At 44.4% G+C, this 25,839-nt stretch overlaps 1 protein-coding gene across 2 annotated transcripts in view; it reads left to right on the top strand.

The window, feature by feature from the left end:
* Positions 1-25,839, top strand: part of CHRM2 (cholinergic receptor muscarinic 2) — a 205,569-nt gene that overhangs the window by 171,385 nt on the left and 8,345 nt on the right. Inside the window, exon 4 of one of the 2 annotated variants that reach the window (XR_004646894.1) lies at positions 2,600-4,332. The exons of the other annotated variant lie outside the window; for it this stretch is intronic. The gene's annotated coding sequence lies outside the window, so the exon portion shown is untranslated. Of the gene's footprint in view, positions 1-2,599; positions 4,333-25,839 lie in introns of those variants that run through there. 2 annotated transcript variants of the gene reach the window in all.

The raw sequence follows: 25,839 nt of genomic DNA, 5'->3' as shown, positions 1-25,839 counted from the left end.
GTCTTTTCTGAATTGTCTTCGGAGGAAAGAGAAAATAACATTATAAGAAAATTTTGTGCAAAACAGCCTGTCCTGTGTTTGTGAAGTGGCAGCATGTTAGAAAACTAGTGCGACAGCTTGATGGGTTTCCATGGAAACTGCTAGACTTGAATGCACGGGTGCACAAGCAAGCTTGCCAGGTGCCTGTTATTGGGTTGGAGGAGGGAAAAATTACATTTCCATGACAGTTACAGATTAGCTGAGCAAGTAGCTTTCTAAAGTGATGTACTTGCAAAAATAGATAAGCACAGTCCAGAATAAAAATGACTATTTTCTACAGCAAGCTGGGTAATTTGATACCCCGTCCCCTTGCAAATTACCAGATTGCGTTTCTGCCCACTGACTTTCACCCAAGATACCAGGGTCTTCTGTTGAGAAGTAATCTTCTGGAAAAACTCATAAACATATCATGCAGAATGAAGAAACCAAAATTGAAATGGGAAAGTTATTCTCCCCCAAAGAGAACCACACTGTCATTTTGGACATGAGTAAGTTACGTAATAGAAGGAATGACAAGAAGGGCTCATTGTGAGGTCCTTTAAATTCAGACTCACTATGCTGGTTCCTGCAACTATTTCTGAAGCTCTAAACATAGCCACATCCTCAGCTGGTATTAATCAACATAATGCCATTGAAGTCAACTTTTATGCCAATATACACTAGCTGTGGAGCAAGCCTACTATTCTTCATGGGTCACACACAGAATAGGGACCAAGCACACAATGCATTTTCAGGGTTGTATTCTCCCTTGAGTGTGTGCACACTGCAGCCCTCTGTGTTAACACGGTGGTGAGACTAGATGTCTAAGTAAGCAGCGTGTATACAAGAATGTCATACTCAAAATCAAATAACAGAGGCAGTGAATGGCTCAGGCGACTAGTAATGGACTACTGCGGCTTTCGTTTCTTGCTCGTCAGCTTACATTTGCCCTGGATCAGTGGTACCAAGTGTTTCTGTGGACAGCAGGGTAGCTTGCAACTTCTCTCTCCTGTAGCACAGTGCAGATTACAGGACAGTTACGTTAGCATCTGCCAAGTAGACTGCAGAAGGCTGTCCACACAATAGCGTAAAAATGTAGGAAGTCCATGATCCAGCACCCACTGAAATTAACCCATGATTTTAGTGGGCTTTGGATCAGGCCTTATGTTCTGAGGGTTTAGGGGGAATTGCTCACACCTGCAGAAAAACCCACAGAAGGGGTCCCTGAGGTCAGACAGTTCCCCCCAAACCATTCCATGGGGAGGACGGCGCCACTACAAAACCCTGCAGATAACTCAAGATCCTCCACAGGTTTCCATGCACAGAGAAAGTTAGGCTGCAGTTCCAGACTTAACACTAGTGACCGGGGGACAGATGATGTGCACCCCTGACACACCCTCCCCAAGTCCTACCCCTCCTAGCCATTCCCCAAGCATGATTCTCAGATTTGTAGAGGAACTGCCCTAGAACAAGGAGAAATGCATCTCAGAGGCTGTCAAGTCACCCTTCCTCAGGGGAAGGTGGAGATCCAGGCACATTAACAATTCTCTCTTCCCCTCCCCCAACCACCTGTTTAAAGAGTTAAAGTTATATGACATGAGTATCATTTAAAGCATTGACCATTTCATTGCACAGAAATGAACAAGTGCCAAGATACCTCAAGAAAGGTTGTTAAGGGATGATTTCTAGTCCCATGTGGCAAACCCAGGTTTTTGGATAAGTCAGGCTATTAAATAAAGTCTATAAACAGACTCCACTAAATAAGATACACCAGGTGCAGGTCAGCAAAAAACGTATATGGGTATTTACATTTACATTTGTTTAAGATGGCTTGTCCCATCCCATAAAATTAAAGTAGACAATTAGTCCTATGCCAATCCCAAAGAATAGCAACACATAACAGATAAGCCTTGTGGATGTTTGGTGTACATCCAGCTTAAGCTATGGGCCTAATCATGTATAGCAATGCTGCACAAATATGTATATACTGGCACATAGCATTACTGTACCAGCTACATGCAAGAAGTGGCATTTAACATTGAACTGTGTATAGAATAAAAGTTATTTTAAAGAAATTACTGCATTTAATATAATCTGTTCTCCCATGTACACGTGCAAATATGTCCTATTAATTTGGAAGCATACCCTCTTAGGAAGTAATTCAACTCCCACTGAAATTAATGGAAATGCTCCCATACACATGAATGGGAGTCAGACCAAGCTCTTGGCCTATGAATTTTCAAAGCAGTTTGCATACTGCTAGAGTCCTGTGGCACCTTTAAGACTAACAGATGTATTGGAGCATAAGCTTTCATGGGTGAATGCCCACTTCGTCGGATGCATCTGTTAGTCTTAAAGGTGCCACAGGACTCTCTGTTGCTTTTTACAGATCTAGACTAACACGGCTACCCCTCTGACACAGGATACACTTTGAAAATGCACCCCTTAAAGAAATGGCTTGATTGATTTTGAACTTTAATTTAGCTCTCTCTTAGGGAGCAGCCATAAGTTTTATGGAAAGTGACTGCTGAGCTGCACAATGCTGCAGGTGTTACTGCTTTTTATATTCCTTTTGTCACAGATGAGCCACCTGTGTTGTTATGGAGGAGGAGAAAAGGAGGAGAGATGGCAGCAGATCTGACTACACAGAAGTACAAAATGGTCTCAAAGCTCACTAGCTTGTCCAGTAGGCTGAGAATGGAACAATGTAATAGCCTCAGGAAAGACACAGGTCCATTGCAGCATGTAGTATTTTTCTACTCTTTTCTTTTACTAAACCACAGTTAAAGGATAAAACGATGAGACAAGAAGAACCTTGTACAAGTGTATTTAACATAATGGTGGAATGAGTTGGCTCAGGAGAATCCTGCATGTTCAAGCAATTTCTTTTCTGTTTTTCCCGACACTTTTGCTTCTGGCTTCCTGTAATACATAATTGATATGGAGATTAAACTATGAGTGGAGAGTAAAAAAAAAAAAAAAAAAGGTCAAAGTACTTGAACTCAATTATTCTTCCTTGCCTCAACCAAGTCATTAATGTTACAGTAAAGCAAAGTTGGTTACACTAAGCAAATACAACTTGAGTCTAAAGGCAAAGACAAAAGTCTCGGGTTCCTCAAGTTAACCTGCTGATGACCAGATACTATAGCACTCTTAAGGAATTGGGGGGTCTCCCAACATGTATATAAATGTTCACATTAGTGAAGTTAGGGTTCAAATTGTGACCCACCTTGCCAGCAGACTGCAGTTCGTTCAGATGAGCCTCACACCTCCACGCACACCCTTCAAAAAAATAAAATAAAAACAAGCCACCAGTGGAGCACTGCAAATGCTCTTAGCAGCACAGGAATGTAAAGTTTATGAAACGAGTGAAATGCTATTGATTGGAGAGAGTTTTCCTCAGATGTATCTGGCTAGTCAACGTCATGGTGTAGTCCTTTTAAGTCAAAGCCTGTCAGATGTTGAAAACAGATACGTTGTCACAGTTACAGGGTTAGCTGCATCTCTGAAGCCTTTCTGGTCTGGGTGCACCCCAGAAAGACCTCATGCAACTACCTTCCCGGAGTAGTATCCCACCATTCTCCCACTCTGAGTCCAGGTATTAGGTTTCAGTACCGTGTGTACCGATGCTTACCCCCCAACAGGCCCTACTCGACTCTGTCCCTGCTGTTCATCTCTTTAGCAGTTAGTGACCAGTGGTGAATGAATACAGTGATTCAATACCACCCTCTTAAAACAAGATATTGTTTAATCTAAACAGTAGGAACAAAGCTCAGCATAAGTGAAAAGGGATTTTAAAACAAAAAGATCTACAATGCATGTCTAACTTACCTGGAGTCCTAGGCAGGCCATCTTTCTTCCGAGCCCTATATTTTAGAAATCTGAGTGTCAGTCTCAAAAAAAAACCCTTCATCTCCCTTTGTTCTCCATTTTCTGGGCTTGGTTTTGGGCAGTAAGTCCAATTTGGTGAGCTCTGCTAGAGGGCAAGCCACAGCATCAAAGCGAATGGCTCTTGCATTGTCTCAAATGTTTACTTGAGAAGACTATGTTAGAATCCACCTCCCCCTTCATGGGTGCATTTCCCAAGTAACCTGGTAATCAATTAGCTGAATGTAGTAATCGTCACAATAATCTGATCAAGATACAGTATTCAAGAATCAATCCAGGCAGCGCAGAATCCATGACAATGTCATATTTAAAGCTTGATAAAGCAAAGGGCTTTTCTACAAATAGATTAAACTATCATATCGTTAGCCCAAGAGCAGAGGTCTTTCATCCAGAAAATGGAAATTCTAGTCTGTTAATGTAACAGCTGGGAATGATACACGGATGTGGGATAAAAGTACATTTAATGTACGTGATTTCATTTTTCTGAGTGAGGCAGTGGCTGCGGTGTCCCAAAGGTAGAACCACCCCGGGAGCCAACCTATCCCTGACAAAGGCCTTGATCCAGCGAAGCAGATAAGCATGTGCTTAACCTTCAACACATGTTCAAGTGCTTTACAAAAATGGGGACGGACTTAAGCGAATGTTTAAAGTTAACCATGTGTTTACAATTTGGCATGTGTTTAATTGCTTTGCTGAGTTGGGGCCCCAGGCAGAAGGCTTTGCCTCAGCTAGGAGTCACTTACCATCATAGAACTTTACACCAGATGAAACAAAATGCTGATGTCTGCAAAGGTTCACAACTCAAATTTCAATACCACTAAAATAGACTGTAGCTCAGCATTGATTAAACAACAGGATTCTTTAGGCATTACTCACTGCATCCCACACACTAACACTAACTTTGGGTAATTAATATTAATAAGTGCAGAAGGAATTAGTATTGACTAGACTGTTATTCTACAGTGCTCCTGAAACGCCTGTGAGGAAAAAAAATGAAAACAATCCAGCCAAGATCCCAAGGAGTTTAACAACCAATCATAAGATGCCACGGTCTGTCAAGCAAACCTACCCACTGAATAGTTTTGGTCACTGCAGTGTGGAGTATTCAGACCAGCACAAGATAAAGAAAGAAAAAGAAATATTCAGAAATAATGAAAACAGAACAAAGAGAAATGCATGTAGAACACAGGATGTTATCTGCCATTTTTGTTTGTTTTGTATCAACTATATTCGATCTATCTACCTATGTCCTTATACCGTCCTCATCACCATAGCATTGAGTGTCTCAAACAGTGAACTTATCCCCCAACACTGCTTTGAGGTAGGGCAGGATCACCTATTTGCAGATGGAAAACTGGGTGATCAAACAACTTGTCCAAAATCACAAAGGAAATCAGTGGCAGAGCTAGAAATAGACAACAGGATTCCTGAATCTCAGCCAGAACCACAAGGCCATCCTTCTTTGGCCTCAGTTTTCCACCTGGAGAGTATTTCCATTGGATGATGATTGGGTGGTGAAGAAGTCAGATGATATAGTATGTCATTGCATAACAATCCTCAGTATGCATGTCGGGGGAGGAGAATGCAAAATCTCTCATAAGGAGTTTCTGCACTGATCATTGCTTCATTGATTTGAGGGACAGGAAGGGCCTTTGATGTTTTTCTGTTTGACCCTTTAGCTGTGGGAGGTGGGGAGAGCTACCATCATTTTATGTAGCGTAGTGTTCTGAAAATTCAATAGGTGAGAGAACTCACAAACGTAAATTGTGTTTATGACAGAAGGAGTTTTTGGCTTGAGGGAGGTTGTGAGAAGAGTTACTTTTCCTCCACTTTACTTCCTCATATCAGTGTAGCCCTTCTCAAGGCAAAGAGGATTCAGTGTTCAACACCACTCCATGATGTAGCTGGGGAGTGAAGAGGGCAGGAAGAGAGAGTGTTCAAGAACCACAAGAGACACTTCTTCCATTAAGGGTGATCCTGGGACTGAGGGACAAACCCAGAAACCAAACCCATGGAATTCTTCTGTGTTTATTCCACCAGGAAAGCAGAAAAGACTACAGGTCTGGTCCACAAAACTTGCTAATCTAGAGAGAAGTGCAGCAGGCCAGGCTAATTTATGTGTAGGCCCTGCCCTCCAAGGTGCCTGTGTGGCTCCTGCAGGCAACCACCCTCACTCCCTGACAGATGGGCTCCATTGGAGACTTGCTACCAGGGTTTTCCCAGCCCAGGGCTGCCTATGGATCCCCCTTACAGATCCTACTGTGGAAAATTAATCCTGCCTGAGGCTACATTACCCTTGCACCCTCATCTCCATGGTGATAGTGAGGAAACAGTGTTCACTCCTGTGGCCACAACTCTACCCCATCACTCCTTTCCCTGTCCACCCACTTCTTTCCCCTGGGTGGTAGCTGGACCTACACCGCTGAGTTTAAGGGAGGCAGGCAGTGCTAGCCACTAACCTTCCAAAGGCTTCTTCAGCATGCACTGGAGATCGCCTAACACCTGGCGTGTATTCTCAGGTTGTTGGGAACTCTGCTCAGGTTGTTGCAAAGCCGTGCTGTGGAATCTGGAAGAGGTATGAGCAGGAAATACCATAAACTGGCTTCTATTCTGCATTGGACACAGAATGAGGAACAGGGACAACTTGTAATATCTTCAAATTAAAGATATTGCTTAAATACAAAACATGAACAGTTTTGCTGCCAGGCCTCAGACACTCCCAGCTGTAACCAGAAGCCTGAGTTTCAGCTGCAATGTCCAGAAGCATCTGTTATCCTGTGAATGGCTGCACTGCTGGGCTGACTCAGGCAGCTTACCTTTGAAGGCTGTGCTCACCCCCTCCCCCGCCCCAAAAGAACACACTGAAAACCACCTTCCGCCATACTCTATTTTCCACTCGTCTTCTCCTTTATTAATTCAGGCTATAATATGCAACCCTTAATCACACTGGTGAGCGTTTACTCACTCATGTAGTTTTTTTTGTTTCTGTGGGGTGGCAGGAATGCCTGTGCGAGTAAGTCTTCGCTACTAAGAGTAAGGGGTGCACAATCTCATTCCTTTATTGGTAGTTTCAGCGCTGGAATAGCAGGGCATCTTGTAGCTCCTGCTTGAAGTGCACTGGAAAAGCATTTACTTACCTAAGTCTGCCTCTAAGCAATGCTATCAGAACTGGCTTTATTTTATTTATTTTTTGTTGTCAGCAATTTGTACTAGGTATTTTTGAGCTCACCCCCATACAAATCTATGTGGTACATTAGCTCACATTTATTTCCTTGCAGGTGTGCACTCAGCAGAGGTCATTTTAAAAATAATTGCCATCGGATATTGTCAGAGTTGGAATGGATTGAAGTGTTAATAGTCAGAGTCATTATCCCTTATTCGCTTGCCATGAATCAGCGCACTGCTGCTTGTTTATTGACTTACAGATTATCAGCAAACTGCTGCCATTGTGTCCAGGAATGGCTCGGACGAAAAGTCCAGCAACTCTAACTGCCATTATTATAACTCCTTAGCCTGCCTTCCTATGAATTACACATATTGTACAATACAGCAAAGTCTCCCATTCACCAGGGGCCTGAGCCAAAGCTCAATGAAATCAATAGCTGCATTCCAATTGACATTAATGAGCTTGGGATCCGGCCCCAGACACCTAAGGGTAAGGAGTCAAGACAATTCAAGAGGAGTAAGACAAAAAATGCCATATTTAAGTTCCTAAATAAGAGATGCCTATTTGTCCAGGTGGGTTTTAACCACAGAGCTTTGAGTATTTACCTATAATGATAGCACTAAAGAATATACTATAGGGACCAGCCCTTCACTGGCAGGGGCATGGGCCTAGCTCTACCTCCTGTGAATCAAAGTTGAGTAGTTCTATTGGAAAGAGAGAAAAAAATTGAAAAGCAAACACTGGGCCTAGAAACGCTGTAGCTGCCGCATGCTCAGCTGCAAGGAAGAGAAAGGAGAAAAGGTGTTGCAGAAAGCACCTCCTATTGCTCTACATCTGTTTGGGCCCTATGCCACCGATGGACAGCACTGCTGTGAAGATTGGCCTTGCCTTCAGCACTCTGATTGGCTAGGGGAGGGGCAGCCTGGAGAAGATGACTTCACCACCCCCACCCATCCCTAGTTCCTGCTGCCAACTCTTTTCCCATCGGAGTAGGGGGGCATGATCTGAGACAGACTGTTCAGGCTGCAGAAGAAGGCATGTGCTGCCACTGCAGGGATGTAGCCAGCCAAACAGAGCCTAATCTCAGAGCTCAGGGAGAGGCTCAAGTTATATGGTCGCTAGGAGCCTGCACTAGACATAAGAATCAGCCACTGCCCAATGGGCAGGAGGTACATTAATCTGGGATTTAGGAGCCAAGACTGAAGGGGCAGTGGAGACTGTAATCGATGGAAGTACGGTTCCTTTTAGGCATCTTATATTTATGTCATAATCCCATTGACTGCTCTTTGCAGTGACACTGGGGTTTTGTACATGCTAGTAAAGGCATTGGGATAGATCTGTGCATTGGGTAAATTCCTTCTTCTCAAAAGATAGTAAAAGTTTGGAACAACCCACCAGAGCATCCAATTAAGAATTGGAATTGGACTCAGAGTCTCATCCCGGGCACCTGAGCTGGAAGAGTGGTACCTCTGAATTAAAGACAACTAACGAGACGTTTTTCCAGGTGCAAAACCAATGGCTGCTCATGATGGTGGCAAAAGGAAGACATAATATACCTGCAGTATGATTTTGTGTCTCTTCACATTTAATTATGGCTACATGTTGCTTAGAACAGATTGCCCTATGTAAACTAAAGAAGGGTTTGAATTCCTGGGGGAAATAATACAAAATGTGATGGCATAAAAGAAGATTGTTCTCTAAATAGCTTGCTTTCCGTCAGGCATCTGCTGTCCACTCTATTGGATAGACTAGTAAAAGTCTCTCTCTCTCTGTCTCTCTCTCTCTCTCTATATATATATATATCTTTGTAAACTAGCATTTTAAATTGAACCCTGCAACAAACTGGAAACCAGTGCAAACTGGGTGTAACAGGTATAATGTCTTCCCTGAGAAAAAACTCTCTCTTAACAAACCAACTATCGCACTCTGCATCAGCTGAAGTTTGAATGATTGTAAGGTGTAGCCCCAAGTAGAATGCATTGCCACAGTCCGCTCTCAAGGTGAATGGTGACACAGGCATGAACCACTGCGATGAGGTCACTGAACAAAGACTAAAGACCTATTCGGTTGCCTATCACCAGGTCCACTTACCAGAACTTTCAAGATTTTTGATGAAAGCAAGAAATTCTCTCATTGCTTCCCATACAATCATAACACAGATGACTTCACAAACTCTGTGGTTAACTGGTCAGATTCAAACCAGGAGTTTTGCCACTAGCTTTCTACAAATCTTCTTCCCCACTGTCTTTACACCAAGAACATCTACGGGGACAAAGCTGAGGAACAAACCAACAGGAGCCATTGTATCGATAGCTGTGAAGAAGAGAGTATTATGTCTAACATGGCCATTGACAGAGTGGGCTGCTCATTGCACAGTAAACTTTCAATCCAGGTTCAAAGGCAGACCCATAACCCAGGTCCTTTGCCTGAGCAGGAAAGTGAACTCCAACATCAAAATGCACCAGGTAGTGACTAAGGTCCAGCCACCACCTCTGCCATGCCAAGTCCCATCATAAAAACAAGGGCTTCCATTTCCCCAGCTGCTAAGACAGCACCTTTCTCTAGCATTAAATGGGCACACATTCATTTTATATATAGGTTTCTAAGTCTGTAGCTTGATTCATATCATTTTGAACCTGATTGTCACCTAGCACTTGCTTCCAGTATCCCTCCCTCTCCTGAAGGACCTCAGGGAGACTCCTAGATACACTAGTTTGAGGCAGAGACATAGACAATCACCTCTGCTGACTCTTCCTGAAGTGTCTGTTAAATCTCCGCAGTTAAGACCTGTCAGATTGCAACAGAGCTTCACATAGCTCGGTTTGAAAGAAGCCAGAGAGGGTGAAAGGAAAAGGAATTCTTTCCAGCTCCTTCTCTCTTTTGTCAGGCTGATGGTTTTATAGGGGGGAAAATGAGACCTTGATCATTAAAAAAAAAAAACTAATTACACAAAACAAGAGAGAGATTGTGGCAAGATATTTTAATGGCACCATCACTGGTGAGTTGCTATTGGGATGTCTCAGGGTATCTTTGGACTGCACTAGAGAGCCTGGCATCAAAAATCTCCTTGGTGGCTTGCCAGGCATGCCTTACACTCTGAGGCAAGTGTTGTAGGTGCCTCAAATGCTTGGCTCCTGGTTTTCCCAATGAGAAGACACATTCAGCAATAAAGTCCTAAATATGATTCAGGGGGCAAACCAAATGGCATGTTCTAGGACAACCTTGAGACTCTGGGCTAGGCTTCTGATCAGGATGCTCAATCTTCTGTTGCCTGGGACTCATGCAGCATCTAAGGATGTTGATGGCTCCCATGTTTGCCCTTGCAGCCATTGCGGCACTTTCCTTGGCACCAGCTCTTAGTCAGAGATGTTCCTCAGCAGCTCCCCAGAGGTTCTATTGGGTCCACCTATTGATGCACAGTTGCTTCCTTGCTAAGCGCCTTCCCTTTTATCAGCCCCACTCTGGACTAGCTCAGACACATCCACAGACATCTAGGGGCTGCTCTCCCTTCTCCTACCTCTCCTGAGATTTATCTGCAGTTCCCTGATGCCTCACCTCTGCTCTGCACAGGGCTGCTCACTCCCTAGCTCTTTGAACATGCTGTCTTCTGACAGATGGTTGAAAACTTTTAAATTTAGAACATTTGATTAAAAACAAGGGGCATCCTGTTTTCTGACCAGACCTATGCCTGCTTCTCTCTGCTAAGTCTCTTCTTAATTCTCTGCAGCTGGGTTTCTGCCCACTCTATTTTGTTAAGACAGCAATCACAAAGGTCACTGACCACCTCTGAGCCATGTCCAAAGGCCTCTTGTCCTTCCTCAACCTCCTCTGCTGTGTTTAACATCTAGTCTAGTATCCTGTCTCTGACAGGGGCCAGTGTCAGTGCCAGACGTGTCAGAGGGAATGGACAGAACAGGGCAATTTATCAGGTGATCCATCCCCTGTCATCCAGTCCCAGCTTCTAGCAGTTGGAGGTTTAGGGACACCCAGAGCATGGTGTTGTGTCCCTGACCCTCTTGGCTAATGCCATTGATGGACTATCCTCCATGAATTTTCTAATTCTTTCTTGAACATGTTATATAGTTATATTTGTTCATACCTTCCACCTAAACGTGATCTCCTCTCCCCAAGTCTTCGCAACTCTGTGCTTGACTGATTCTCTTCCTGTCTCTCAGACTACTCCTTCAGTGGCTCCATTGGTGGTTCTACATCCTCTCCTCTGCCACTCACCATTCTTCCTTGACCTCCTTTCTCTTCTCCCTCTCTACTCCATCCCTGGGTGACCTCACTGATTCACAGCTTCACCTACCATCTCTGACCTGATGCCTATTCACCTCTGCCCTCTCCACATCTGTTTCATTTCACTTCTGCAACTCTAACACCTCCTGGATGCCCCATTGTCAGCTCAACACCACATGGCAAATCCAGAACTCCTCATCTTCCCCCATGTGCTCTCCTCCCATTCCCTTCTCCACCATGGCTAATAATTCCACCATCTTCCTCAAATCCCAGGCACACAATCTCTATGTCACCCTTGATTCCTTCATGCCTCACATCCAGGTCACCGTTAAATGTTATTGCTGCTGCTTTAACAGCTTCTTAAAAAGTCTCTACAATATATCTGCATAATCCATCCTGTCCTCTCCATTCCTATTGTCAAAACCATTTTTAATTAATCTCTTTGTTGATGGTCCACCTATATACAATCATCTGCAGTTTAGACTACTGCAGAGTATTTCTTGCATACTTTTCTATGAAATATCAAAAGCTAAAAAAAGTTAATGAAACACTGAAGTTGAGAACAAAATGTATTAAAGTCAGGCAATAGTCTTCCCACAGCAACATTAATTTGGTTACAGTATGTGTACGTATTAAGGTATACATATTATGGTGTAAACTAAATACTACATCATGAGCCAAATTGTCTCCTGGTAACTGCACTGAAATGACTCCATATGTGCGATTTGACGTTTACGTCACATTGCTGTGGGAACATTCACTTTTGTTTCATGACTTGTTTGTTGCATGATTTAATATACTAGATTTACCATAGGCAGATAGGCACTAAGGTACGAAATGAAGTATTTGCTGCCCCTGCACAGTAGCAAAACAGTCAGAATGACAGAAACCTTAATGGAAAGAGATAGCAAAACAATAAAAACCAGTCCAGCTCTGTCAAACTGCCATGTTTAGCCAGTCTGCTGTTATCAGTTCTTTGAAAGGGGCTATTTAAAATGATGACTACAGGGCAGTTCTGTCTCCTGATAAAGGAAGCAAGTGTGTTGAATTTCCTTGTAATCTGAGATGCTGGAGTGCCCAGCTTTCACAATTCAATCTATTCTTTTTCTTATGGAAAATAGGGGGTGGATGGTGGGAGTGTGGAGTTTGAAGGAGAAGGTCTTTCATTCTCTTTATTTGACCAGTTTGGTTTGCTTTTGTATCCTGAAAGGGAGGAGAGAGATATGATTGGGTGATTTTATAAGCTGATTAGTGGAAACTTTTTCTTATCAACATCAACCTTCATTTAAAAAAGAGCGAAAGAAGAAAAATGTTATATGCTCAATGGCAATTGCTGTTAAAGAGACCCACACACCAACTCCCAGCCTCCCCCCCACGCCCCCCACCATAACCCCCCACCCCCACATAAGAGATGCACTAAGCAGCATTAAAGAGACACGAAACTAGAATCTTGGCCAGTCTAAATCAGCTTCGCTCCATTGACTTCCATGGAGCAATGCCAGTTTTGACCAGCTGGGAATGTGGCCCAGTGAAGCAGATTCACACTTTTTACAACACTTTTATATTTCTCCCTAGAATCATTTCAGTCTAGACTGGTTTAAACACTGAGCTTATGTGCCCCCCAGAAGGGCAGCCTACTTATGATGAAGTCTGTCCAAAACAGTGCAGTTCTAAAAAAATCTAAGGTCCATACACTGCACTCCGTCCACACACACATACACCTCTCTCAGTGATACCAAACGCAGTTACATTGAAACACTAATGGCATACATGGCTTTTAGGGCTAATATAGTCTAGTGGATGCCACTAGTCTTCCTCCTCACTGTCTAGGCTAGATCCTTCCCAATTTCTGTACTCTCTTTAACAGCAGTTTATATCTTGTGACTCAGACTCCAGCTCTCTCCCACAGGTGGGAGCTCTGTCATCTCAGTCAATCCTCACTATTTGGATATTTGCTCTTTCTGACAAATGGAACATAAACACACTTGGTATCTTGTTCAAAGCCCTGATCACCAACCTCATGTGATTCTGCTCCCTGCCCCCAATGTAGACTTACAAAGGCTTTCCTCACTGCTTTACACTTGGGCTGCCTATGCTGTTAAAATGATATGCCTGTCTGTTTCAATTCAGAGGCTTTCACGTCCAGCACTTCCAAGCCTTTAGGGGGCTTTAATTCCTGGACTTGCTAAACTGGAATCTCTCTGTTGCACCTCCCAGCTTTAATCCTGATCCCTGGCTCTCTCTTGCTCCCTGGCATTTAGGAAGTTGCTTTCGCTGGGTGTTTTCCAATCAATTCCCTAAAACAAACAGATATGATCCTATAAAAACAGTCCTGACTTGAGCATCATCTTCCTCCATTCTGGGTATCTCCCTGCTTCTTTCCTATGTGCCCGGGCTGCATTTTCTCAACATGGACTTGCAATGGCCTCCTGCCCCCCTGCTGGGTCTGGAGGGACTCTGCTGCCACTCCTCACATTCTCCTCATGACCCACTGAGAAATAGGGCACTTACTGCAGGTGCACACCCTCGTGGCGGGGTGTGGCATAGCAGCTCATCTCCAGCACCTCCTGCCAATGGTGGCTCTGGTCCTGTGATGGTCTCATTTGTTGCCCCAACCCTCCAGCCAGGTAACATTTTAGTTCTATGCTTTCGGGGTAAGAGAAAGTCCAACAAGTAATTCCAAGACCTTGTGTTGGATCTCCAGCCCCTGACTCTGGGTCCAGCGGCCCTATGCCACTCTCTCAGGGTTCTAAATCATCCATGTCCTCTCACATCAGAGGGCTTCATACCACCTTCCCAGTGGCTGGTAGGGGAACTCAGGACCACCTCTCCCGCTCCATCTATCCTGGGCTCCAGTCCAGGAACCCTAGGATGAGCAGCCAAGGTCTGCTCTGTCAGACACCTTGCCATTGCCTCCAAGGAGTCCTTCCTATTATTAGCCTTTATTTAGGCCTTTTCTCCAGACACTTCCTGAGCTTTTTGTAACTAGCAACACTGCCCAGGGCTTCTTCACAGAGGTCTGATTCCTGCCCTTGTGTCAGGATCAGCCACAGGATATTGCTCCAATCCTGTGTTTTCCAGGTATCTTCCCCTACCCCCACAGGGCTTCCTTCTCACCCTGTTCCTATTCACCACAGCTCTCCATTCTCTACCCCCAGGAGTGTGACTGCAGAGTTCTTCATTCTTGTTTTGCAGCTCCGCAACAGGGCCGCCCAAAGGGGGGGGGGGGCAAGTGGGGCAATTTGCCCCAGGCCCCCTGAGAATATAGTATTCTATAGTATTGCAACTTTTTTTTATGGAAGGAGTCCCCAAAATTGCTTTGCCCCAAGCCCCCTGAATCCTCTGGCGGCCCTGCTCCTCAAACTTCAATCCAAGTGTCCATTAGGCTGTACCATCACTGCCTCCATCTTCCTCCTGGCTCACAACAACCTGCCTCTGGCTCCCAGTCACCCAGGCTTCCTCCTGGCTCAGGACCTGTGGTTCTGGCTTTAGGTCTCCCAAGTTTCTCTCAGCCTTTAACCCAAGAGAGGAAACTCCTGTCTACCTCTTTCTTTGGTCTCTTCCCTGGTCTTTTTTTCCCTACTACCCTATGCTCTTATGAAGATCTAGCTCCTCCCCAGCTAAGTTTGATCACCAGCTATGCCTAAAACCCAGCCAGATGACATCCAGTGGCCTAAACGGCTTCACACTCCTGCTAACCAATTGTTAGCCAGTGTGTTGTTTATACACCCCATCACACCCTGCCTCCAAGCAACCCTCTGTCCTCTCTGGAAGATAAGTAACGGTCCATCAGAAACACAACACGGCTCTTACCCAAGCTGTTAAAAAAATAAACTTCCAGGGCCCCAATAAGGAAAGTGCAAAAGAAAACCCATCAACTATACATATATAATGTGCATTAACCAAAAGAGATTTCTGAAAAAAACAGAAAAACAGAAAAATGAAAAAAATGAAAAAACAGATTTAGTCTTTTCCCAATCCCCTTTTTCTAACATCACCTTCTTCAACTTATTACTGACCAACAGGATGGGATTCTCTTTTCGTTATTATTGGGAAGAGACATTGATTATAAATGGAACACCTGGTAGCTGGTTTGTATCAGAGGGTTTTCTGACACTGGCACTGAACACAGATAAAGTAAGAGAGCCTCAGGAGCCCTGACAGCCCTCCCCCAAGGCATTTTTAGCTTCTGTCTATGCACAGTTTTCAAACTGCGGTAGCACCTTAGAGAACCGTGTTACACACGGTTCTCACTGGGAAGATGCTGCTGACACATTTTGAAAACTTTATTTGGCTGGAGCATAACCATGTTACAAAGTGTGTCAACTGTTTTCTAATGCTTATCAGCCTGGTCCACATGCACTTTTCAGGGAGCATCAAACAAGAGCTGTGCTTCAGCGCTGCAATAATTTGTGAAAACTGCCTATTGACAGGCGCTTGGTATCTATAACTACATAAGATTGTCATAGACACATAGAATCATAGGTGGCTTGGTGCCTTGGCTGGCATAAAGAGCCTGTCAAAAGCAAGTCCTGTTTAGGAGCTACTTGGGGATTTCTCATCTCTTGGTGAGAAAAGTCTAGGAGTGTTGCAGAAGCCCTTGCTCTTTGGAGGGGGACGGATAGACAATAGGTTGGAACATGAGGAGGCATCTTTTGGGTGTGGGGGGAAGAACAGACCAGAGTAACATAACAGAGAAATGACCTTACTCATTCCTAGATTTCTTTCCCCATAGTTAAAAACCTCCCACCCTCACTTCTCTTCCAGACTTGCCAAATTGCTTATGTTGGAAACCTTGTCCAAAGCCCAAGCTCATAGAAGCAGAAGGGGGGGAAGAAACCAAAAACCACACACAAGCAGAGTTAGGGCTCATTTAACTAGGGAAATAATTATTCCAAAACAGCTCCCCAGCAGGGCCGGCTCCAGGGTTTTGGCCGCCCCCAGCAGCCAAAACCAAAAAAAGCCGCAATCGCAATCTAAAAAAAGCCGCGATCACAATCTGCGGCGGCAATTCAGCGGGAAGTCCTTCACTCTGAGCAGGAGTGAGGGACCGTCCGCTGAATTGCCGCCGAATACCTGGACCTGCCGCCCCTCTCTGGAGCGGCGCCCCAAGCACCTGCTTGAGAAGCTGGTGCCTGGAGCCGGCTCTGTCCCCAGGTAGACACCATTTCAGAATAAAAGTCACTTTTATTCCAGAATAATTAGTGCACTTCCAAGCAATTTTTTTCCAGAATAAAGTGACTTTTATTCTGGAATTGAGTGTCATATGGGGAGCTATTCTGGAACAGCTACTGTGGAATCCATAATCACTATTCCATTGTCCTCATGTAGACAAGCCCAGTAGAAAAATGTCCCACTAGCCAGCATGTCCCCTCATGGCTTGACATGATATAGCAGGCTCTCCCTCTTTGGTGCCAACTTCTGAGGGCTACTCCAGGATGGTCAGCCTCTTCTTGTGACTCAGCCCTCCAGGTACTCTCCCTCCCTCCATCGCCCATCAAGGTAACAGAAAGTCCCACGAACAACGTGTGACCAGTCTTTCAGTGCCTGACTTTGAGCCCTGTGGTCCTTACACCCTCTTGTCTCAGGGCTTCCAATAGCCCTTACCACTTGTGCCAGGAAGTTTCACTTCACCTTCCCTGGTGACCAGTAAGGGAACCCAGGCCCTCCTTCTTCGCTGGTTTCCAGTTCAGGCACCCTGTGGTGCGTAGCCAAGATCAGCTCCATCTGACCTCTTGCTGCTTCCCTGAGCTACTTCCTACCTGGACTGTAGATGGACCTTTTTCCAAGCCTTTTGCCAAGCTCCATAGAGTCCTTTCCAGCTCTGGTAGCAAGCAACACCTCCCAGAGCTTTCCACCTGAAGATCCAGTTCCTGCCCTTTTATCAAGACTCACAGCAAGGATTGCACCCCTACCCCCACCCCCCTGTAGTTTCTCAGTATCTCTCCTGACCTGCTGTCAGAATTCCCTTAGCAGGAGAGAATCCCAACACCTACTCTCCCCCTGAACTTCCTTCTCCTTTCTGCCCCGACATCCTTCATATTTGCCACCCAGCTGTGTAGCCCCCTTAATTGACCCTGACATGCCCTATAGTTGCCACCAGGTGTCACAACTGAGCTGTCCAGGTCCAGATAACTCTTCCAGAGTCAGCCTGGGGATGCACACCCCATCACAGCCCTTTCACAATAGAAGAGGAGGAAGAGTGGAGCAAGAAGCTAGTGTGGGCAGTGTGTTCTAATAAAAGCTGGGTGAGGGGCCAGCTCCAGCCCCGCCCTCCATTGAAAGCCTCTCAGATCAGAAAATGTTTGCTGGAAACCTTTCACTGCCTCGAAGCCAGCCACGTAATTGATTCTACATCCTCATTAACTAATCCATTTCCAAATGAAATATGGACTAGAGTCAACAGAACAGGCACATAGCAGGAAGGAAAGAAGGGAGCTAGGGTAATGGAAATATATATATTTGGTGATGTAATTTCACTAAAAGCTCTAAATTAAATAGTATTCCATAAGGTCTCTCTCCCACCTGTCTGCCCACACATGACATTGACCTGTTTGGGGGATTTCCCACCCCTCCCCCATTAATTTTGGATGCAATGTAAACTGCAGAGTTCATTGGGATGAGGGCCAAAATCAAGGGATGGGATTTTCGATTTGTCACAGTGTTTGTGAAAGAAATCTTCTTCCTGCAGCTGACGGTAAGGAAAAGCTGTCCTCACTGTTTACATTTCATAATTATGATCAAATAGGTTGGGTCATTTTTTCCCAAACACAACTTAGGGTCTTGTTTGATTTTCAGGAAAGAATGCAAATGAGGAGACCATGCCAGAGGCAAAAATTGGTTCTGGAAGATACCCTTTCATAGGGTTACCAGATAACAACTTTGAAAAAACGGGACAGGGGGAGGACATGGGGGGGTCAGTAAAAGGCACCTATATAAGAAAAACTCCCAAAAAATGGGACTGTCCCTTTAAAAACAGGACATGTACCCTTTCACCAAGGTTTGTATCATATAGAAGGCCTGTACTTGACTAGGCAGGGAATGGTGGCAATGGTCTTGTGTAGTGACAGGATACAGGAAGATGCTGAGAGTAAGGATGGTACAGATAGACATGGCTCAAAAGATGCTCATGTAAAGCAGTTCAGACTCCAAAATGAGTAAGAGCCCTTTTAAAAATAAGTTTTGTGCTAGTGGATGGTGCCAAGATGCCTGGAAACTGACGCCCCTTTATACAGCAGGTACAGCACAGGATGCCACGATTAGGGTGACCAGACAGCAAGTGTGAAAAACCGGGACAGAGGGTGAGGGGGTAATAGGAGCCTATATAAGAAAAAGCCCCAAATATCAGGACTGTCCCTTTAAAATCGGAACATCTGGTCACCCTAGCCACGATGCAAGCTCTCCTACGTCACCGCACAGATGATGTGTCTGGCTCCTGTTTCAGAAGGACCTGTGGGTAGGAGAGGAGCGTTTGGTTACCATGCCCATTCAGTCCTTGGCGTCACTGCTAAAAGGCTGGCAAATTGTGGTACCTGTTTCACATCAGTGGTGAAAGTGGGCTTTGTGCTGTGGACACAGCATAGCAGAATTTGGCTGAATAATGACAATGTGCATTCACAAATAATGTGCCTGACATTTGGATGGGGTAAATGAATACATTGTTTCTTTAATATTATTTGACCATCTATAGAGCTTCCTAAATAATGAAAAAATGATCTGCTAATCGTCCATTCAGTAACACGTTTGTTGACTTATTTACACCAGGTCTAATCCATAGGAATTAGACTGAGGTCAGCTCATTTCGCCATCTGCTGTCAATGTGCTTTTGGTTAAACTCGCTGCCAGTCTACATTGGATTTTAGGTTTCAGTACTGACAGAAAAGAAAGACTGCATCCCAGCACTGGCCCTGTTGAGCCAACCAGCTATCTCCACTCTCTTTCCCCGGCAGTTCATGTTCTCCTCAGCAAGATACAGCAGGAGCAGTAAAATTTTCCTGTCAGCTCACAGAATCACAGTACATTGTACATCTTGCCAGCAATGGCTGGTTAGTTTTCACAGTGTACTCTGCCACTTAGTAAAGTGGCACATACTTAAAGTCTAAACACACTACCAAAAAATAAAAGAACATTCCAAAGGAAGAAAGGCAACCTTGCTGTTTATATTCAGGACTCATCAGAATTATTAACTGTGCATATCTGTTCATGCTCCACTGAGGCTTTCCAGACCACTAGACATACAACAAAATCTTTCAGAACAGAGCCAAAGACTTGTGGGCCCAATCCTTCAGTCCTTCTGACTCAAGCAGCACTCCTATTGAGCTCAGTGGAAATTCAGCTGGAATCAGGAGTACAGAACTGAGTTCTGAATAAATTATAAAATTTGATTAAGCTAATGCAAAATATTGCTCACTAATATTCAGTCAGATTTTTACGGAGTTCACTTTGATGCTGCTCATGCCCTTTTTGTGTTTGTTTTCCATACACTGTAGCAAACAAGTTTGCTTGCAAAAATGTTAGTGGACACAGCAAATTTTAAGCAATATTTTAATCTGCGGTTAATATTCTCACCAGCAAACTAATTTGAACCAGGCAAGGGGCAAAAATGTATGACATGATCTACCGTGTGTATCCAATGAAAACTAACCAACATATCTCAGATTTCAACGATTAAATTCTTGCAGTGTGGTGCTCATGCTCAATCAACAGACCAATTAACTAACTACAGAGTATATTGAGCACCACCAAAAGTTTTGATATATAATTCTGAATGGCAGATACATTTGAAATGGTCATGAGTTGTTTAAGGACAGTAACTAAACAGAAAAATGCAAAATTTGTCCAAAAAAATCCACTGAGAATTATTTGCCTGTTTTTTTTATAAATAATATTGAAAAACAAGGCGCAAACCTGACAACTATTCAGAAAAAAATAAGGGTGATATATAGCATCCAAAACTGTGGGCTTGGAAATGGGGTGTCCCCTCCATTTCGCCTCTCTGCCCTTCTCTCCTCCCATTTCTATGCTTCTGTCTACCAGAATGCTCTTTAAGATGGAGGTGCAAGGAGATCAAAGCAGTGCTGAATGGCCTAACCACGGTGTCTCCTGTGGGACAGGAGGAAGAATTGCAGCAGCTGAATTCAATGTACAGTAGTACTTTCTTCTGTCCTGAAGACAGTGCAAATTTCAAGTGAAGAAGCGAACAGAACTAGAACAAATCCAGATATTCCAAACGTGGCGAGAGCAGTTAGGATGGCAGAGGGATCACGTAGGAATCGGGAGTTTATTGGAAAAGTAGCCAGCCTCATCTACTCATCCCTGTGCCCATGCCCAGTATAGGCTCTGGATCAGAATTGCCTTCAGCCCTACTAAAAGAAATCCAACTCATCCTCCAAAAATCTTTAAAATGTAGACGAGTAAAGTGTTTTGGAGGCTGAGCAGTGAAAAGACTGAATTTAAAGGTGTCACACACAAAATGTGGGTAAATTGAAAAAGTTCTTAGTAGCATAAAATGACTGCCAAAGCTGCTTTATGCAGCAACCTGCTCAGAGGAGCTGAAGGTTAGAAGGGAAGCACCATTTAAAAACATATATTTCCGTGGTAAGCAGAGACAGACTAGGGTTTTCTGGAGATGGAATCTCACCAAGGAATGTAGAGTTGCATTCCACATTCTCTTTGATGTGACAGCCTGACTTGCTTGCCTCTTACTGTATGTTTATACAGCAGACTGATTCTGCAAATGTACGGTTTATCTCAGCTCTCTGTTCCATACTAAAGGCATCCGTAATCCATTCTCCTCTCTATTAAACGCTCTGTTATTCAGAGCTGTTACTTATTTTGAGCAGGGACAGATCTAATTTTATGGGATCTGTTTAGCAAGGCCACTTGGCAGAATGTTTTAAAAGAAACCATCATCAACTTCTGGCACTGAGACGCCTCTTCCTGTATGTCAGGAGTCCAGGATGTGGCACTGTGACCAGATGATGTAAAGTGGGTATGAAGAAAAGGCATCCTGCCATCTCGGAAACCCTATGGGACAATGTCCTTAAGATGGTAGTCTAGCTACCTTACTTTACCCCGTTGTGCTAATGACTTAAGGCTGGCACTGCATCTCTTGCTGTAACAGAATGGCAGTTTTTAGACGTTGATTGTAAACTCTTTGGAGCAAGGACCATGTTTTTGTTCTGTGTTTGTACATTCCATGACTGGGGCTACCACCATATAAGTTGTCATACTGGAACCTTGCATAGGAAGGCAGGGCTTTGTTGTTGAACCACCCTAAATTCAGGTGTTTGAACCAAGATGCAGAGCCATGACATGCTGACTTATTATGGCTGGTGACTCCTGAGAGTTCCAACCAGGAGATAAGAGGAGTTGGAATGTTTCGGCGGGACAAGAGAGTTAGAGGTTGAGATGGAAGATCCTGCAGAGAAGCCCAAGGAAAAGCCAAGCCTGGGAACAAAAGTTCGGCTGAGGTTTTTGTTTTGTTAACATTTGAGTCACCAGGAAACCCAAACCCCAGGAAGGGAGTAAGTTTGGTCTATAGATGTTGTGTACAGTGAGCCGCATTAACCAATTACTGGGCCCGAGGCAAACACACACTTCTGGGCCCCTACCTGCTCATGAATAACAACAGCCAGACAGGACGCTCTCTGCGGCTGGGCTGGCCGTGCTGCGGCTCTGCTGGGAAAGCTCCTCATCCTGCTGCTGTTCAGGATGCCGCTTAGTGTGACAGAAGGTGGCTGGGCCAAATCTGAGTCAGTGGCATTGTGACCTGGTGCATGGGGTTGCCCTGCCACTTCGGTTAGCCCCAGCCACACTTCTATCATGGTGAGCAGTGCTCCAAGCAGCAGTAGGATGAGCCACCCGTCCTGCTAGACATACAACATGGCCAGCCCAGCTGCGGTGAGTGTACTGTATGACTGGTTGTTGGGCCCTGCCCCACCACCACCAGTTTGGAGGCACATGCCTGGTTTGCCTGTGTGTTAATCCAGCCCTGATGCTGCTTATTCCCTCCCTCTTATAGAACATACCCCTCCCATCTCCTTCAGGAAAAGTAGAAATACAATCATTTCAGTATAATAAGGATAAGACTCTATCATGCTGTATCAAGCATAAGAAAATAATCATTCATTTGGGTTGGGACAGTTCAAGGTGTTGGTAATGGCCATGAGATTTGAATTTTTCATTTCCAGGCCACTGGTCTGAATCAGTCCTTGTGTGCAGGAGAGGACTTTTGGTCAATACAGTCCAATAATGCCTGTTCAGTAACTACCATTTAATGCTTCTGTGCAGAGCTGGTTATATGGTTTTGACGGAAAAATTTTCTCTCTGAAAAATGTGGTTTCATGAAAACTGAAATTTTATGTGGGAAAATGTTGTTTTCAATTTTTTTTTTCCAATGAGGAATTTTGAAACAAAATGAAAATGTTCATTTAATTTCATTTCAAATTTAATTTTTCTTTTCCCTTTAGTTTCTGAAAAGCAAAACATGTTCAAAATGTCAGCACTTCTGGATGTTGTCCTTTCCCCGTCTCGTTCCTCTTTTGACTCTGAATGGAATGGAATAAATGATCAGGACTGAATGGGCACTGAAAGTGAATAACCCTCTCACCCTCACAAGGGCAGGGTTAAAGCAGATTGATAGGGCAGCGTAGGGAAAGCTTACCCCATCATTCTCCAGGCTGTGCCTCTTCTGGGAATAAAAATAAAAGTGTTGTCACTAGGGATGTCTACCTGGCACCCTCTATCACCAGCACCACATCCAGTTTTTAAAGCTTATAAAAGGCGAGACTCTTTTAATATATAAACCTGTGACTGATTCTTTGCCCCATGACATACACAGTGAATGCTTTTAAGGTTATGGCTGGGGGTGGGGGGAGAGAGAATTACAGCCCTTAGAAAGATACTTGAAGCAAAAAAGTGGCTTCATTTCTTGCAGTACCTGTTAATGATGTACAACTGTGGGTGAGTGTGTGTTGAAGTGAGAGCCTCTATGGTCCCATCCCCCGCAATGTCCACCTTCCATTTGATTCTTCCATCATATCTGGGTGACTCATCCTTCTAACAGTGAAAGCAACACAGCCTAGGGGGACCACAGAGCCAGGAAACTTAACGGAAGCATGAAGCCTTCAAATGGATGGTCCTGGCAGAGCTCCTGAGATTTGTGGGTTTCCTGGGCCAGTTTTGTAAGGTAATTAGGACATAAGGTCAACTTTCCTTCCCTCCCTCCCCCCCAACTCCGAGAAACATAAGATATAAAGTCTAAGTCAAAACGTATGACATTTCCAATCTCATATCCAGGAAAACCAGCACAGAGGACAGCCTAGCCCAGCCACGCTGTCTGATAGCTCTTGTGTAAGCAGCCTATTAGCAATCTGTAATTCCCCACCACCTCTGTGTTGGTTTTTTCCACCTGAGAGTTCCTTACCCAAGATGCAGTTACTTTGTAAATGTACCTGTAGCACTTTTGTAGTTACCAGATCCATAATACGTGACTGATTCCACCACATGGTTCATGGAAGCTGCTCAGTGAACGTGTGGCCACACTACAAGTAGGTATACCACTCACGTTCAGCACAGAAATGACAAGATCGGCTAAGTTACTGAAAGTAAGTAGGATTTAACTTTTCAGGTAGAAGTCATCATCTTTTAGGAGGGCAAAGTAACCTGTAATATGAACACTCCTGCCATGGCCTTTATCCTTTACACTGTGTTCCCTTTGCTTTCCTTAGTTCGCTCTCTGTCCTACCACAATCTCGGGCCAGATCATCAGCTGGTACAAACCAGCACAGCTCTACCAAAGCCAGTGGAACGATGCCAATTTTGCACCAGTTGAGGATCTGGCTCCTTACCTCAAGCACAGGGTTACCTTGTTGTAAGGGGAGGAAGTTGCATTGTTAATTCCCATTTAACCTTCGCTCTTCACCCTGTCCTGCTTTACCTTCCTATGCCACTTTCTCTTGCAGGAGCTCCATCCACAGCACCTGCAAAGCCCTCTTTCACTTTCCCTGACTGCTTAGGAAGCCTTTCTCTGGTTGGAAGTGTATTATCAGGCAGTTGAGATCTACGCCCTCAGAGAGTGGTGGAGATATGAGACTTAGCGATAGCAGACGTGGCAATTCCCACCCCTTTATAGCTGTCGATTCAAAATAGTTTCCTTTCTATGAACAAAGGCAGGAAAAAAGTAACTGCTATTGGATGGTTTCCTGCACAAGCGAACCTCATGCATTCCCCAGCCTTTCCAACTGTTCAACCTTTTACAAGTCACAGCTGTGTCGTCTAGCTGTTCCTTCAACTCCTGTCTCCCCCATGCCTACACAGCACCAGAGACCCCTAATCACATCCCCCATTACACTGGATTGATTTTCTGTGCAGCCTTTTAATATAAAACATTGAAAAGGTGATCTCGGTCCTATTCCCTGACAGCCACATCTCAGATACTGCTAGCACAACTGGCACTAATTAGCAACTTTGTTGGCAGCCTCAACCCATAGGCCAGCTTCTTGGTGGAGGTGGTCTCTCCAGGCTGAGGCAGAGGTACACTTACTGGAGAAGTAAGCTTGTTTAACCCATTGTTCAGTGTTTATTATACATTTTCTGCTGTGCCTGATTCACTGAGGGTTTGAATCTACTCCAGCTGCCAGCTCAGGAACTTAGGTTCCAATCCTCAAAAGTATTTAGGTGCCTAACTCCCATTGAAATCAACGGGAGTTAGGGGCCTCAATACCTTCCTCAAGGCTCTGGGCCTTTTATTCTTTAGATCAGGCTGTCAAGGCTCATGATTTAGCTCTGGAGGTCCAGGATTCAACCCCTAGTGACCAATGGTGATGATTGCACAGCAGCTACCCAACCTGCGTTCATTACGTACATGAGTATAGGATTTTATCTATCAAGATTGTCAAGCCAGCTCTTTTCACCTTCGCACAAAACTCACTTAAAAGAAAAGTTAAATGAAAGTTCAGCCTTTGCTTTCAGAGGTGACATCATTTGGGTTTGATGTTTTCTAAAGGCATAAACAGCACCAGAGTGAGGAGAGACAAGAAAAAGTTAATGCAAAGCACTGAAAGGCAGGGAGCTCCCCATTTACATGCCTACCTAGCTTTTCCCATTCCTTCCTGGAGGTGGGTAGCTCCTTTGGAACAGCCATGAAATCTGCCACCAGCCGCCCCAGGCTTCCTTGCTTTAGCATTCACACCTGCTGTGTGGCATCGAAATCACAGAGGATGAATCTAAATATAAAATGTTGTTCTGACAAAGGCTCTCACATGCCAAGAATTTGACTTAGAGTTCCTGTCATTTCAATAGAAGATATGGATGTGGAGGGGAAAGAACATCAGTCTAACAAGAACTAGCCTGTGCCAATCTGTAAGCAAGCGAGAGACAGGGATGGGAATTTGAGGGCCTGCTAGGGGCTGTGATGATAATATATTTATAAAGCCCCTTTTGGCCCAAAGGATTCAAAAGCTCTATACAAACTGTTGGCCAAATCCTCCTTGGGACCTCTCGTGAACAAAAGCAGTGAAGCCTCC

This window comes from Trachemys scripta, chromosome 1 (genome assembly GCF_013100865.1).
Source record: "Trachemys scripta elegans isolate TJP31775 chromosome 1, CAS_Tse_1.0, whole genome shotgun sequence".
NCBI lineage: Eukaryota > Metazoa > Chordata > Testudines > Emydidae > Trachemys > Trachemys scripta.
This window is presented reverse-complemented; position numbering and strand designations above follow the sequence as displayed.